General features: G+C 42.7%; 1 protein-coding gene across 4 annotated transcripts in view; it reads left to right on the top strand.

Moving 5' to 3' along the window:
• ZNF146 (zinc finger protein 146) overlaps positions 1 to 15618 on the top strand; it is a 31326-nt gene that overhangs the window by 2426 nt on the left and 13282 nt on the right. The window contains exons 2-3 of one of the 4 annotated variants that reach the window (XM_025368651.1): positions 1462 to 1535; positions 11376 to 11449. The exons of 1 other annotated variant lie outside the window; for it this stretch is intronic. The gene's annotated coding sequence lies outside the window, so the exon portion shown is untranslated. Of the gene's footprint in view, positions 1 to 1461; positions 1536 to 10762; positions 11450 to 15618 lie in introns of those variants that run through there. 2 more of the 4 variants (XM_025368652.1, XM_025368653.1) reach the window with 2 other exon arrangements.

The raw sequence follows: 15618 nt of genomic DNA, 5'->3' as shown, positions 1-15618 counted from the left end.
ACGCCAGGCGTGGTGCTCAGACCTGTAATCCCAGCAGTTTAGGTGGCCAAGGCAGGAAGATGGCTCAAGTCCAGGAGTTAGAGATCAGCGTGGGCAACATAGTGAGATCTCCTGTAGTCCTAGCTGCTTGGGAGGCTGAGGTGGGAGGATCACTTGAGCCCAGGAGGTAAAGGCTGCAGTGAGCAGAGATCCTGGCGACTGCATTCCAGCTTGGTTGACAGCCAGACCCTGTCTTTTTTTTTTTTTTTTTTGAGATGGAGTCTCTCTGTTGCTCAGGCTAGAGTGCAGTGGCACAATCTGTGCTGGCTGCAACTTCTGCCTCCTGGGTTCAAGCGATTCTCTTGCCTCAGCCTCCCGAGTAGCTAGGATTACAGGTGCCCGCCACCACGCCTGGCTAGTTTTTTTGTATTTTTAGTAGAGAAGGGGTTTCACCAGGCTGGTCTCAAACTCTTGACCTCAAGTGATCTGCCCACCTGGGGCTCCCAAAATGCTAGGATTACAGACACAAGCCACTGCGCCCGGCCGACCCTGTCATAAGAAAGAAAGAAAGGAGAGAGAGAGAAGAAAGAAAGAAAAAAAAAAAAACAGTTCATGCCCATCATTGGGAGTTTGGTGTACATTGATACAACAAAATCACTGGGAGTTTGGTGTACATCAATACAACAAAATCATACATAGCTGTAGAAAAGAATGAGGAGGAAGCTCTTTATATACTGAGACTGAAATAACTTCCAAATGTATTGTTAACTGAGAGCAAGGTGCAGAATGTAGAGTATGATGCACGATGCATTTGGAATAAGAAAAGGGGTAATAAGAATATGTATTTATAATCCCAGCACTTTGGGAGGCCAAGGCGGGCCGATCACCTGAGGTCAGGAGTTTGAGACCAGCCTGACCAACATGGAGAAACCCCATCTCTACTAAAAATACAAAATTAGCAAGCTGGCCTGGTGCATGCCTGTTAATCCCAGCTACTCGGGAGGCTGAGGCAAGAGAATCGCTTGAACCCAGGAGGCGGAGGTTGCGGCAAACAGAGATTGCGCCATTGCACTCCAACCTGGGCAACAAGAGTGAAACTCTGTCTCAAAAAAAAAAAAATTCAAAAGATACATAAGAAACTAATAAAACTGGCTATCTGTTGGGGGTGGGGGTACTGGAATAGACAGGGCAAAGGCAAATAGGCATTTATGTTTGTTTTCTATGAATGTAATGTATATACTAAAATTTATTTTTTGTTTTATTTTATTTTATTTCTTTGAGATGGAGTCTTGCTCTGTCACCCAGGCTGGAGTGCAGTGTGCTGCCATGCCTGGCTAATTTTTGTATTTTTAGTAGAGATGGGGTTTCACCATGTTGACCAGGCTGGTCTCGAACTCCTGAACTCATGTGATCCGCCTGCCTCGCCCTCCCAAAGTGCCGGGATTACAGGCGTGAGCTAATTTTTTTTTTTTTTTTTTAAAGGAAGACATAGGCCAAGGAGCCAGACTTCCTGTGTTAACTCCTTCCTCTGCCACTTTTTACCTTGGGGACCTCAGGTAGGTACTTAAACCTTGGGCCTCAGTTGCTCATTTCATAGTATACAGATAATAGCAATATTTGATTCAAAGGGTGGTTGTGCAGCTCCAGAAGTTAATACATGTAAAATTCTAAGAATAGTCCCAAGTGTGCAGTAAGTACTTGATTAATGTTAAATACTAGTACTTTTTATTACTAGCTGCAAAAAAATGCTTCCTCAGAAAATATAGTCCAGCCATTAGTACTGTGTCTGGTAGGAATTTCTAAAAGAATAAGATATGTAGATGTACTTTTTTTGTTTTTATATATATATATATTTTTTTTTTTTTTTTGACGGAATCTCACTCTGTTGGCCAGGCTGGAGTGCCGTGGCCTGATGTCAGCTCACTGCAAGCTCCGCCTCCCTGGTTCACGCCATTCTCCCGCCTCGGCCTCCTGAGTAGCAGGGACTTTAGGTGCCTGCCACCACATCTGGCTAATTTTGTTTTTGTATTTTTAGTAGAGATGGGGTTTCACAGTATTAGCCAGGATGGTATGGGTCTCCTGACATCGTGATCCACCCGCCTCGGCCTCCCCAAAGTCCTGGGATTACAGGCGTGAGCCACTGTGCCAGGCCTGATATTTCTATATTTTATTTTTTTTACTTCAAATTTTCTGTGGATGTTTCCTTTTTTAACTGGAATGAGGAAGTTAGATTTGTTTTTTGTTTTTTGAGATGGGGTCTCACTCTGTGGCTCAGGCTGGGTGCACTGGTGCGATCACAGCTCACTGCACCATCCACCTCCTGGGCTCAAGAGACCTTCCCACCTCAGCCCCACCCCCACAGTGGTTGGGACTACAGGTGTGCCACCACGGCCTGCTAATTGTTAAACTTTTTTTTTTTATAGCGATAGGGTCTTACTGTGTTGCCCAGGCAGGAAGTTAGATTTCTGTGTTTGAGTTATATTTATCTTTAGAAAGTCATCACCACCCGCTCCTTTGGGAGATTTGTTCTTTGATTTCTTTGTTTTTTTTTTTTTTTTTTTTTTTTTGAGACGGAGTCTCGCGCTGTGTCACCCAGGCTGGAGTGCAGTGGCGCGATCTCGGCTCACTGCAAGCTCCGCCTCCCAGGTTCAGGCCATTCTCCTGCCTCAGCCTCCGAGTAGCTGGGACTACAGGCGCCCGCCACCACGCCCGGCTAGTTTTTTGTATTTTTAGTAGAGACGGGGTTTCACCATGTTAGCCAGGATGGTCTCGATCTCCTGACCTCGTGATCCGCCCGCCTCGGCCTCCCAAAGTGCTGGGATTACAGGCTTGAGCCACCGCGCCCGGCCTGTTCTTTGATTTCTATGATTGCTTTCACATGGTTCTAATTCAAAATCTCTGATTTTTTTTTTTTTTTTTTTTTAATTCTAATTGTGATTCATTTTTGGCCAGAATACATCAGAGGTGATCTTACGTACTTCAAATTGCATACCATTAGGAGAGATATACCAGATGGCTGGTGATTGTTACTTCCCTTTAACCAAAATGTTATGTTTACTTTGGTTCATTCTCCATCAATCATTTAGTGGATGGTTTTAGAACCAATAAATAATTCTTGGCTGGATGAGTAACTTTCTACAGGGCTTGTAAAGTGATGATTTTCTGGGTTTTTTGTTGTTGTTTGTTTTGTATAAAAATATAGTACTCTATACGTTAAGAGAAACTTCTAGGAACAAACTAAAAATGATCGCTGGAAGTGTAGTCTTAATTTCTCTTGTCTTTTTATTCCTTTTACATTTATTTGATTGTTATGTCAAATTGTATCTTTTTTTTTCCCCCTGGCTTTTTCTTTCTTAAACGTCATCCTAAAGTTGTGTATATTTAGCGTGTTCTAGAATCATCTGCACTTTTTGATGCCAGTGGACACCCCTTCAGGTCATTCTTGTCTCATTTTGACAGACATCATTTATCTTGGAAGGTTTTCCTGCACTGCAGGCTTACTTGAACCTTCCTCCCAGACTTGGAATTGGCCACTTTTCCAAGGAGCTCTGGTTCCTTTTATTGGAGAATGGTGTTAGAGACAAGATGGAGGGTGTGCTCATTGCCCAGGGGTAACATTGTTTTAAGGCCATTTTAAATGCCAGAACATTTAAAAAATACATTTTAAATGTATTTTTAAAAATCATGAGTCCATATTTGTATTTCTAATTCAGTTTAAATGGTATAGTATTTTTACCTAACTTCTTAGCTCCTAGTTGTTTATTTTTATTTTTTTTTCTAGACAGAGTCTTGCTCTGTTGCCCAGCCTGGAGTGCAGTGGCAGGATCTCAGCTCACTGCAACCTCCACCCCCTGGGTTCAAGTGATTCTCCTGCCTCAGCCTCCCGAGTAGCTGGGACTACAGGCACGTGCCACCACATTCAGCTAATTTTTTATATTTTTAGTAGAGATGGGATTTCACTGTGTTAGCCAGGATGGTCTCGATCTCCTGGCGTCGGGTGATCCCCCCACCTCAGCCTCCCAAAGTGCTGGGATTACAGGCATGAGCCACCGTGCCTGGCCTCCTAGTTGTATTTTATAGTAAAAACTTGAAACAAGTTATAAGTACTTATTTTCTTTGCTTTATCCTGCAATGTAAAGAAAATGGTTTCAGTAACAATGCTGATATTAGTAGTAACTGTAAACATACTGTATCATGTTAAAAAATTCTTTAATATATGTAGCTATTTTTGTCCTTAAAATGCACCTTTTTTTTTTTCTTTTTCCTTTTTTTTTTTTTTTTTGAGACAGAGTCTCGCGGTATTGCCTGGGCTAGAGTGCAGTGGCACAATCTCAGCTCACTGCAACCTCTGCCTCCTGGGTTCAAGCGATTCTCCTGCCTCAGCCTCCCTAGTAGCTGGGATTACAGGCATCCACCAGAACGCCCAGCTAATTTTTTTTGTTTTTTGAAATGTTGTCTTACTCTTTCGCCCAGGCTGGAGTGTAGTGGTGTGATCTCAGCTCACTTGCAACATCTGCCTCCCAGGTTCAGTGGATTCTCCTGCCTCAGCCTCCCAAGTAGCTGGGATTATAGGTGCCAGCCACCATGCCCAGCTAATTTTTGTGTTTTTGGTAGAGACAGTGTTTCACCATGTTGGCCAGGCTGGTCTCCAACTCCTGACCTCAAGTGATCTACCCGCCTTTGCCTTCCAAAGTGCTGGAATTTCAGGCATGAGCCACCGAGCCCACCTTTTAAAATGCATCTCACTGAAGATGTGTGTAGTCAAAAGCACTCTGTTCTAAAGTCATTTGAAATTGTTTTTCTGAGGAATTATGTTGCAAAGTTAATATACAGTTGGGTTCATTTGTTTTTTGTTTTGTTTTTTTTTTTTTTTTTTTGAGACGGAGTCTTGCTCTGTCGCCTGGCCTGGAGTGCAGTGGCCGGATCTCAGCTCACTGCAAGCTCCGCCTCCCGGGTTTACGCCATTCTTCTGCCTCAGCCTCCCGTGTAGCTGGGACTACAGGCGCCCGCCACCTCGCCCAGCTAGTTTTTTGTATTTTTTAGTAGAGACGGGGTTTCACCGTGTTAGCCAGGATGGTCTCGATCTCCTGACCTCGTGATCTGCCCGTCTCGGCCTCCCAAAGTGCTGGGATTACAGGCTTGAGCCACCGCGTCCGGTCATTTGTTTTCAGGTTAAGGGACTGCTTTTTTTTCTTTTTGAGACAGAGTCTCACTCTGTCACCCAGGCTGGAGTGCAGTGGTGTGATCTTGGCTCACTGCCAGCTCTGCCTCCCGGGTTCACACCATTCTCCTGCCTCAGCCTCCTGAGTAGCTGGGACTACAGGCGTCCACCACCACACCCAGCTAATTTTTTGTATTTTTAGTAGAGACAGGGTTTCACCGTGTTAGCCGAGATGGCCTTGATATCCTGATCTCACGATCCACCTGGGATTACAGGCATAAGCCACCTTGCCAGGCCAAGGGACTGCTTTTTAAAAAATGAATTTGATTACTATTGAAGTAAGTAATTCATTTCTGTGATTCAACAAAGATCTGTCTCACAGAGATATCTTATTCTGCTCCCTTCCCCACCCAGTCACATTCTTCTTTGTCTTATATAAACATGTCTTGTTTTTTTGTTTGCTTCTTGTTTTTTGTTCAAGTGGGTTTTTTGTTTTTTTGTTTTCTCACTAGTATATATTTTTCTTCACTCCTATTTCCCCCCTCCTTACATAAAAGATAGCATACCATATGCACCTCTCTGTATCTCACTTTCCTTAATAACAATATGTCCTGGAGATAGCCCTTCCTTTTTTTTTTTTTTTTGAAATAGTCTCGCTCTGTCACCTAAGCTGGTGTGCAGTGGTGTGAACGTGGCATACTGCAGCCTCCAACTCCTGGGCTGAAGTGATCCTCCTGCCTCAGCCTCCTGTGTAGCTGGGACCACCACACCTGGCTTTTTTTTTTTTTTTTTTTTTTTTTTTTTTTTTTTTTCACACCTGGCTTTTTTACTTTCTGAAGAGACGAGGTCTCACTATGTTTCCCAGACTGGTCTCGAACTCCTGCGCTCAAGCAGCCCTCCTCTCTTGGCTTCCCAAAGTGTTGGGATTACAGGTGTGAGCCAGTGCACCCAGCCAAGATGTTCCTTCTGAATCATAATCTTTAAAAATAATTTTTTTTTTTTTAGCTGCTGTATAAATAAGATGTCATTGTTTGGATGCACCATAGTTGATTCAGTTAATCCAGTTGTTGAGTAGTTGGTTTGTTTCCAGTCTTCTGCTGTTGCTAACAATGCAGTAATGAATAACTTTTATGTGTGCCATTTTATACTGACACAGGAGTAGCTCTAAACTAGACTGCTATTAATACAAATGGCACTGCCCAGTGGGTAAGTACTTACACTCCCACGAACATGTGCAAGAGCACCTTCCCCTCAAGCTCACCATGTGTAGTGTTGAATATTTGATATTTAGCTAGGGGCATAAGAGACAATCAGAACTTCAGTGTAGGTTTCATTTACATCCCTTCTTATGAGTGAGAGAGAATTTTTTTTCATATGTTTAAAGACCCGTATGTATTAATCTAGGAACTGTCTATTCATATCCTTTTCACCATTTTTCTGTGGGGTGTCTTTTCCTTAGAGGAGCTGTTTATACATTAGAAAGGTTAACCCTATATGAAATGAGTGGTGGTTTTTTTTTTTTTTAAGTTTTTCATTTGCATTTGACATTGTTCACAGTGGTTGTTTTTTTTTTGTTTAATCTTGCAGAATCAGGAGGTTTTGTTTGTTTCAATTTAGTAATAATAGTTTTTTTTTTTTTTTAAACATAGCTATGCTTAGAATGAGCTCCCTGTGGTTGGTGAGCACAGAGGCATCCCCGCACCACACCAAAGAGCTTTTTATTTATGTTTTTTTTGTTTTTGTTTTTTTGAGATGGTGTCTCGCTATGTCGCCCAGGCTGGAGTGCAAAAAAGGGTCTTTATGTTCACTATTTTTAAGATGCCACTTTGATTATATACTAAATTCTCACATTTATTTGGTCTGTTTCTGGGTGTGAGCAGAAAGACTGAGGACACTGCTATAGCCCAGGTGTAACAACCAGGGAAAATATTTCTCTTTTTACTATTGAGGCTTTATCATTGTGTTTTACTTTGTGGTATAGTTAGTCTCCTAATTGCTCGTCGTTTTCAGTGGTTCCTGGCTATTCTTGCTTGTTTATTTTTCTTTGTAAACTTTAGGATTAGCTTGTCTAGTTCCAGAAGGGGAAAAGATAGAACTTATTTTGTTATTTTTATTGGGATTGCATTAAATTTGTAATATAACTTGGGAATAGGGACATTTTTATGACATTAAATATTCCTTTTTATGTGCGTGGTATGTATTCTGATTTCTTTTTGGGTCGTCTGGGGTGTTTAAAATTTTTTTTCATACAGATTTGGACACTTCTTAATAAGTTTATTTCTGGATATTTTGTTTTATGTTGCTATTATGAATGGAGTCATTGTTGCTATATATAAAGCTGTTGATTTCTACATATTAATATTATTCCCTGTTTTCCTTACTTAGTTATTTGTAATTAGATTACATAATTGAGGCAGTGGGCATCCTTGTCTGTTTAGAATCTAATAGAAATGCCTTCAGTGTTTTTCTGTTACTTTTATTATGATGATTTGCTTTTCAATGTTTTTACATTAGATAAGATACTGGCTTTTGGGGTCAGATATAGGTTATGATTATATAAATATAGATTATCCACGCTGCCTGGGTCGGTGGGGGTGTGAGCAGAAAGACTGAGGATACTGCTAATAGCCCAGGTGTAACAATCAGGGAAAATCTATTAATTGAGGAAACAAAAATCCCTCAAAATTTCATTATTGCATCCTTAAAAAAAAATCAAATGGAACAATAATAGGATGTCCATTCCTATTCTTCTGTTTACTGTCCATTCGCTTCTTTTGGGTGACTGTTTCTTACTCATTTCCTCTGTTTTTCTTTTGCAGTCTGTAGCTTTGCTTGCTTCTTAAAATTTTCGTCTTAAGTTCATTTTGTTATGTTTCAGTTTTCATCTGCTTTGTGATTCTTAATTTTTTTTTTTTTCCGGCTCACTGCAACCTCAACCTCCCAGGCTTAAGCAGTCCTTTTGTCTCAACCTTGCAAGTAGCTGGGACTATAGGTACATACCACCACACCTGGCTAATTTTTTGTATTTTTGTTTAGTGATAAGGTCTCACTTTGTTGTGCAGGCTGGTCTTGAACTCCTGGGCTCAAGCAGTCTACCCACCTCAGCCTCTCAAAGTGCTGGAATTACAGGCATGAGTCACCAAGCCCTCCTCCTGCTTTGTGATTCTTTTTTTTTTGTTTTTTTGTTTTTGTTTTGAGACAGGGTCTTGCTTTGTCACCCAGGCTGGAGGGCAGTGGCGTGATCACGGCTCGCTGCAACGTCCACCTCCCAGGCTCAAGCAATCCTCCTGTTTCAGCCTCCCAAGTAGCTGGGACTACAGACGTTTACCACATCACACCCTGCTAATTTTTGGATCTGGATTTTTTGCGGAGTTGGGATCTTGCCATGTTGCCTAGGCTGGTCTTGAACTTCTGAGCTCAAGTGATCCTGCCCACCTTGGCTTCCCAAAGTGCTGGGATTACTGGCATGAGCCACTGCATCCAGCCCACAGTAACATTCTCCCTGTGTCTTCACCAGCAGTGATAGTCTGACAGCTGGCAAGTTCCCATTTCTGTTCTAGCCCTATTCTGAGCTCCTGATCTGTATATCCAACTGCCTAATGGATCTGTGTGCCTGCATGTGTTCAGAAACCTACACTCTGAATGTACAGAATCTCAAACTTGATCTCCCTCCTGCAAGTTGCTTCCAGCCAACTCACCTCGGGTTCCTGTCATGTATGTTTTGGTTTAAATCATGCTCTAAGCCTTATGTCTCTGACACACTCCATTAGGACCTGGTGATCAAGCTTTTTCAACATATAGTGGATGGGGGGGTATATATGTGATAGAAACTTAAATTTTTTATGATTATGCTTTTTTATTTGATTACAACTTTATAGAAGAGTTGGAATAGTACAGAGAAGTCCCATATATCCTTTACCCAGTTTCACCAATCATTTACATTTTGGTGGTTTTATTTTTCCTTCTCTCTTTCTCCAAATGTGTATGATTTTTTTTTTCCTGAACCATTTGAAACTAGTTGTGGACATGCTTCCTTTATCTATAAATACTTCAGCATGCATTTTCCAAGAACAAAAACTTCTCTTTCGTAACTACAGTACGGTGATCAAAATCGGGAAGTTTAACATTGATACATTAGTATTATTTAATCCAAAGTCGATATTCAAATTTGGTCAGTCATCCCAATAATGTCTACTATTGATTAAAAAAATTTTGGAGGGCCACGTGCGGTGGCTCATACCTGTAATCCTAGCCCTTTGGGAGGCCGAGGTGGGTTGGGAGTTCAAGACCAGCCTGACCAACACAGAGAAACCCCGTCTCTACTGAAAATACAGAATTAGCGGGGCATAGTGGCGCATGCCTGTAGTCCCAGCTACTCGGGAGGCTGAGACAGGAGAATCGCTTGAACCTGGGAGGCGGAGGTTGCGGTGAGCTGAGATCGCGCCTCTGCGCTCCAGTCTGGGCAACAAGAGTGAAACTCCATCTCAAAAAAGAAAAAAAATTTTTTTTTGGCTGGGCGCGGTGGCTCATGCCTGTAATCCCAGCACTTTGGGAGGCTGAGGTGGGCGGATCACCTGAGGTCAGGAGTTCAAGACCAACCTGGCCAACATGGTGAAACCCCGTCTCTACTAAAAATACAAAAATTAGCTGGGTGTAGTGGCGCGCGCTTGTAATCCCTGCTACTCGGGAAGCTGAGGCAGGAGAATGGCTTGAACCCGGGAGGCAGATGTTGCAGTGAACCAAGATCACATCACTGCACTCCCAGCCTGGGCAACAGAATGAGTCTCTGTCTCAAAAAAAATCTGTCTCAAAAAAATATATATATATGTGTGTGTGTGTGCGCGTGTGTGTGTATGTGTGTGTGTGTGTATATATATATATATATATTTTTTTTTTTTTTCTGTTGGAGTGCAGTGACTATTCATAGGCATGATCATGTATTTGCAACCTCAAGTCCTAGGCTCGAGTGATCTTCCTGTCTCAGCCTCCTGAGAAGCTGGTACTGCATGTGCACACCACTACACCTGGCTTAAAAATGTTTTTTGAACTAATGGATAAACCTATATTCTAGGATGTTTCTTTTCTTTTTTATGACAAGGTCTCACTTTGTCAGGCCACCTTGAACTCCTGGGCTCAAGTCATCCTCCCACCTCAGCCTCTTAAGTAGCTGAGACTATAGGCGCAGCGCACACCATTGCTCCCAGCTAATTTTGTATTTTTGTAGAGACGGGGTCTCGCTATGTTGTCTAGCCTGGTCTTGAACTCCTGGACTCAGATGATTCACCCACTTCCAGCCTCCTGAAGTGCTGGGATTATAGGTGTGAGCCACTGCACCTGGACCAGGACATTTCTAATATGAAATAGGGCATGGCACGGTGGCTTACGCCTGTAATGCCAGCACTTTGGGAGGCTGAGGTGGGCGGATCACCTAAGGTCAGGAGTTCGAGACCAGCCTGGCCAACATGGTGAAACTCTGTCTCTGCTAAAAATACAAAATTAGCCAGGTGTGGTGGTACACACCTGTAATCCCAGCTACTCAGGAGACTGAGGCAGGAGAACTGCTTGAACCCAGGAAGCGGAGGTTGCAGTGAGCTGAGAGTCCACCATTGCACTCCAGCCTGGGCAACAAGAGCGAAACTTTGTCTCAAAAAAGAAAGAAAGAAAGAAAGAATTTCACTCAGTATAATGCAAAGAGGGTAAATAGTAGGACTCCAGGAACATGTTTGAGTTTTTATTCTTGAGTACTGTCAGAACAACTTCCTACACATTGTGCCCATGTGCTTTAGTTCTGATGGGAGCATGTTGTTAAGGTCAGACGTGAGTGTTGAATTCATCTACGAATAGGGGTTGTAGTTAAATTCCTCTCAGGACCCTGCGTGGGAGTGTAGTGCTAGAGAAAAACAGCAACCACTCACACGAGGTGTGAATAGCTCTCTGTGTGAGTAAAATTCTGAAAGTTAATTCTCGCTTTTTCCCATTTGTGGATGTGTGTAGACTTTAAGTGGTTTAATGAGCATGCCTTTGAAGTTTAGGATTCTAATGGCCCTAGTCCTTCTGCTCATATGATTGTGTGTGCTTTAGTCAGTAAGGCAGAAGGTCATTACTTTGTTCTGTGCATCTTTGGAAATTGCACCCTCATTCTTCAGAAGGCCAGGAGACCCCAGGGCTCAACCTGAGTTCTAGGATGGTACTTTGGCCTCAGCATTAACGTTGTAATGCTCTGTCATTTCCCCAGTAGCAGGTTCTGTGATCCTCTGTTGAAGCCAGAAGACAAACTGCGTGGTGGAGAAGTGGGAAGGGTCTGTGCAGGTGAGTCAGTGACAGGCAGGCCACAGTTTTTCAGTCAGCATTAATACCTCTGAAGTGCTTCGAAGGATGTTTTCTTACAGGCTCTAGACGTAGAGTATTGCTTGTTGTGAGTTTTCTAGATTCCTGAATGACGCTTCCAGTCATCATTTTTGTGTGTTTCATTCTTCTTCTTCACCAGATTCTAGAGGGGCCAGGCGCCCCTCCTATTGCTGTTCTGACGTCAGCCTGCCTTCTTCGTCTGTGTTGCCACTGCAGTGGCTGTTCTCCTTCATCCTTGTCCCGTTTCCTGTCCTCACTCATTGTCCTTTATACTTTGTAAGACCTTACATATTGTCTGATATTTAAGTTCCTTTTTGTTACTACCTTCTCTCATCCTCTCAGAGACTGAATGCCTCAGAATTATATTTTACACCTGTTCTCACACTTCCCGTTGTCTTCTCATTTACCTCTGCCATCGTAGATCCGTGGACTCCTCTGCCTCCCTTCCTTCTGCCACCATGTACCACTGTCATAAGTTGTTGACCTAGAAATCAGTTTTCCCTATGCTACTTTTATGTGTGGGGGCATATATGTATGGCACAATCACAGCTCACTGCGGCCTCAGCTGCCTGGGCTGAAGTGATCCTCCAGTCTCAGATTCCCGAAAAAAATCTCCTCTTAGCTCCGACGCTTAGTCCTGCAGTTTTTTTGTAAAGTTGTGGTCATGTTTAAGAGTGTCACATATATCCTTCTTGAGGTAGCCTAGGAATAAGCCAGTATATTATATCTGTGCTGCAAATAAGTATACATATAAGCCCTAATTTTTCCTTTTCATGTAAATGGTGGTATATATTCTATTATGTACGTAAGTTTTTTTCTTAGAATTCTCTGTCAACACATAATTTGTTATTTATTCATTTTTTTGGAGACAGAGTTTTGCTGTATCACGCAGGCCAGTCTTGGCTCACTGCAACCTCCGCCTACTGGGGTCAAGAGATTCTTGTGCCTCAGGCTCCCAGGTAGCTGGGATTACAGGTATGTGCCTCCACACCTGGCTAATTTTTGTATTTTTTGTAGAGATGGGGTTTTGCCATGTTGGCCAGGCTGGTCTCCAGCTCCTGTCCCCAAGTGATCCACTGTGAGCCACCGTGCCTGGCTGACACGTAATTTACTTAACCTGCCTCCTACTAATGGACATTTAGGTTGTTTCCAGGCTTCTGCTATTGAAGACACAAGTATGTATACTTGTTTATATTGCTTTGCAGAAATATGAAGATTCAAAAGTACATAGCATTTACTTTTAAGTGGAATGCTGGGTCAAAGTTATGTTTATAAATTTAACTGAGATAAGCACATTGCTCTCAAAAGAAGTAAACCCATTTATGTTTCTACCAACCTGATATATTCACATCCTACAAGTATTTATTGCATGATATGTACTAGGTACTATTTCAGATGCTAGGGAAATGTCAGCTATCAAAACAGTCAAAAATTTCTTCCTCCTAGGGACTGTGTTGTAATTGGGGGAGACAAACAATGAATAAATACTTAAAAAATATATACTATCAGATAGTGATAAGTGCTATGGAAAGAAGTAAGGGAGACTGGCATAGAGAGGGGTAGTTGGGGTTGTAATTTTAAATCGGCTTGGTGGGGAAAGGTCTCACTGAATACCATTCGAAAAAGATCTGAAGAGTGTGAGAGTGGGCGTGCAGTATTGGGTGGAAGATCAGTAGCCAGAAAGAACAAAAATGTTAAAAGCCCTAAGGCAGGAGAAGCTTGCTGTCCCATTCAGAGAACAGTGATCAGGGCTGTGGGCTGGAAGAGAGAGGGCAAAAGGGAATAAGAGTAGCAGTGGTTAGGTAACAGGTCAAATCACATCTTCGGCATTGATTCTGAGTGATTTTGGAGACTCAACAGAGGGCCGACCTTCCTTCCTTCCTTCCTTCCTTCCTTCCTTCCTTCCTTCCTTCCTTCTCCTTTTCCTTTTCCCTTTCCTTTTCCTTTTCCTTTCTTTGAGTCTGAGTCTTGCTCTATCACCCAGGCTGGAGTATAGTGGCGCAATCTTGGCTCACTGTAACCTCTATCTTCCAGGTTCAAGCGATTCTCCCGCCTCAGCCTCTTGAGTAGCTGGGATTACAGGCGCCTGCCACCACGCCTGGCTAATTTTTATATTTTTAGTAGAGACAGGGTTTCACCGTGTTGGCCAAGGCTGGTCTCGAACTCCTGGCCTCAAGTGATCCACCTGCTTTGGCCTCCCAAAGTAATGGGATTCCAGGCGTGAATCACTGCTCCCAGCGTATCAGAGGGCTTTCAGCAGAGGAATGATGAGATCAGAATTACATTTTGAAAGGAATAATCAGGTCTGTTATATAGAAAATAAACTATGTAGGGGCCAAGGCTATAAGGTTAATTGGAGGCCTTTTTCTTTTCTTTTTTTTTTGAAAAAACACAAATTTTAAAGTTCAAGAGGGCACAATTTTCTATCTCCCTAAATTTCTGACTTTTGTATCCAACTGTCTACTTGAATACTCATTTATATGATCAACAGACATGTCATAAGTAACAAGTCCAAAAGAAAACTCCTGATTTGTCTCAAAAATTTCTTTTTTTTTTTTTTTTTTTTTTGAGACGGAGTCTTGCTCTGTTACCCAGGCTGGAGTGCAGTGGCCGGATCTCAGCTCACTGCAAGCTCCGCCTCCCAGGTTCACGCCATTCTCCGGCCTCAGCCTCCCGAGTAGCTGGGACTACAGGCGCCCGCCACCTCGCCCGGCTAGTTTTTTGTATTTCTTAATAGAGACGGGGTTTCACCATGTTAGCCAGGATAGTCTCGATCTCCTGACCTCGTGATCCGCCCGTCTCGGCCTCCCAAAGTGCTGGGATTACAGGCTTGAGCCACCGCGCCCGGCCAAAAATTTCTAGATGAAGAAATCTTGTCTCAAAAATCTGAGTGAGAAAGTGATGGTGGTTTAGTGACAGGTAGTCAGATTTTTTTTCTGTTTTTGTTTTTGTTTTTGTGACTGAGTCACCCTCTGTTGCCCAAGCTGGAGTACAATGGCATGATCTCAGCTGACTGCAACCCCACCTCCCAGGTTCAAGCGATTCTCCTGCCTCAGCCTCCTAAGTAGCTGGGACTACAGGTGCAAGCAACCATGCCTGGCTAATTTCTGTGTTTTTAGTAGAGATGAGGTTTCACCATGTTGGCCAGGATGGTCTCTCTCTCTCCTGACCTTGTGATCCACCTGCTTCAGCCTCCCAAAGTGCTGGGATTACAGGCGTGAGCCACCGCGCCCGATCTGTCTGGTTTTTAAAATAGTTTAAAGGAATAGCTTACAGATTGTATGTGGGATATAGAAAAAAGAGTCCGAGGTTTTGATTTGAAAAACTGGAAGAAAATGGATTATCATTTAGTGAGATAGGAAGTCTGTAGAAATTTTTGAGAAAGATCAGGAGTTTTCTTTTGGACTTGTTGCTTGTGACATGTCTATTGATCATATAAATGAGTATTCAAGTAGACAGTTGGATACAGAAGTCAGGAATTTAGGGAGATAGAAAATTGTGCCCTCTTGAACTTTAAAATTTGTGTTTTTTGTTTGTTTGTTTGTTTTTTTAAAGAAAATCGTGCCTTCCTCTGTCCTGCTATACTAACAGTCTGCTTTATTCGAGAGTGGTGTGTCTTTCCTTGCTAAGCCCTACGTTCCCTACCATTCAGGGATGTCAGTGGGTCCATCAAATTTCCTTCAACCAGTGTAACATTCCTGGATTCCATGATTGCATGCAAGGAGCTGTGATGAGGCCCTTGAAGCTGTCCTATGGTTGTGGAGAGCACCATACATAAGGGCTCTTCTTGTCCATACTTAGTGGTTCATGCCTGTATTCCCAGCACTTTGGGAGGCCAAAGTTGGAGGATTGCATGAGACCAGCCTGGGCAACATAGCAAGTCCCTGTTGCTGCAAAAAAAATTTTAATTAGCCCAGTGTGGTGGCACACACCTGTAGTCCCAGCTACCTGAAGGCTGAGGCAGGAGGATCACTTGAGCCCAGAGGTGCAAGGCTGCAGTGAGCTATGGTTGAATCACTGCATTCCCACATGGGCGACAAAGCAAGAACCTATCTCTGTTTTTAAAAATAAATAGATAAGAAAGGACTCTTTCTTTTTTTTTTTTTTTTTTTTTTTTTTTTTTTTTTTTT

The sequence above is a fragment of the Theropithecus gelada genome, chromosome 19, assembly GCF_003255815.1.
Source record: "Theropithecus gelada isolate Dixy chromosome 19, Tgel_1.0, whole genome shotgun sequence".
Taxonomy (NCBI): domain Eukaryota; kingdom Metazoa; phylum Chordata; class Mammalia; order Primates; family Cercopithecidae; genus Theropithecus; species Theropithecus gelada.
Note: the sequence above shows the minus strand (reverse complement) of the source record. Positions and strands in the feature narration are given on the sequence as shown.